Raw genomic sequence first — 1,084 nt, 5'->3', positions numbered from 1 at the left:
TCAAGTGGTATGACCCTAAGGTCAAGTGGGTTTAGAAAATGAGGATCGGGACCTTGTTTCTATAAACCGAGTCGTAAATATTTTTATAAATATTTAGGGAGTGGCAATAAGATGGTATTAAAGTTTCGTCGAAAAATTTTATCGTTTCAATAGTTAATTAAGCAAAAAGGACTAAATCGCATAAAGTGCAAAAGTTGTGTTCTATAAGATAAAGGTATTAAATAGCTATAGAACTTTAAAGTGTAAGTCCTTATTTGGTAATTAGCCCATTAAAGAGATAGTGGGATATGATGGCTTGGCATTTGGTGTAATAAATAAAGTGTATAAAGGTTAATATTGTAAATTGGTTAAAAATAATAATAAAATGAAAAAAATAATAGAATCAAGGTGTCATCTTTTTCGTTCTCTTTTTACCAGCCGAATATGAAGGCTTGATAAGCCATGGGAGAAGCTTCCAACTTTAGGCTAATGCATGGTAGGCATTTCTAATCCCGTTTTTAATTATTTTTATATTTTTGGGATCGTTGTTGCTTAATCTATCTAATGAGTGGGCTATTTTGCAAAACCATTGAATAATTTGATATTTTCCATTGATGAGTATAACAGGGCTTTGAAGTTTAATGGAAGAATATAATTACTTGTTGATAGTTAAACACTTTTTTTTAAGTGAATTTTTGTGAAATTGACAATTAAGGGCTAAATTGATAAATGTGAAAACCTTATGGTTAAAATGTGAAATAAATGAAATGTGTGGGCTGCTAGAGACACTAGTGATATTCGGCTATAGTATAATTTTACTCAATTTCATGAATTTGCATTTTTATGATATAGGGACTAAATTGCAAAAAAAGTTGAAATATTAGGGGTAAAATTGTAATTTTTCCATAAAGTGAATTATGGACTGTTTTGATACCATGAACATTCGGCTAAGCTTAATTATGGTTAAAAATGGTTAATTTGCATGTTTTGAGCTCAGGGACTAAAATGAATAAAAATAAAACTTTATGGGGCAATTTTTTAAAAATGAAAAAAATGACCAAATTGTATGAAATGAAGTCTTTTACTGTCTAAATTAATATATTGA

The sequence above is a fragment of the Gossypium arboreum genome, chromosome 2 (genome assembly GCF_025698485.1).
Source record: "Gossypium arboreum isolate Shixiya-1 chromosome 2, ASM2569848v2, whole genome shotgun sequence".
Taxonomy (NCBI): domain Eukaryota; kingdom Viridiplantae; phylum Streptophyta; class Magnoliopsida; order Malvales; family Malvaceae; genus Gossypium; species Gossypium arboreum.
Note: the sequence above shows the minus strand (reverse complement) of the source record.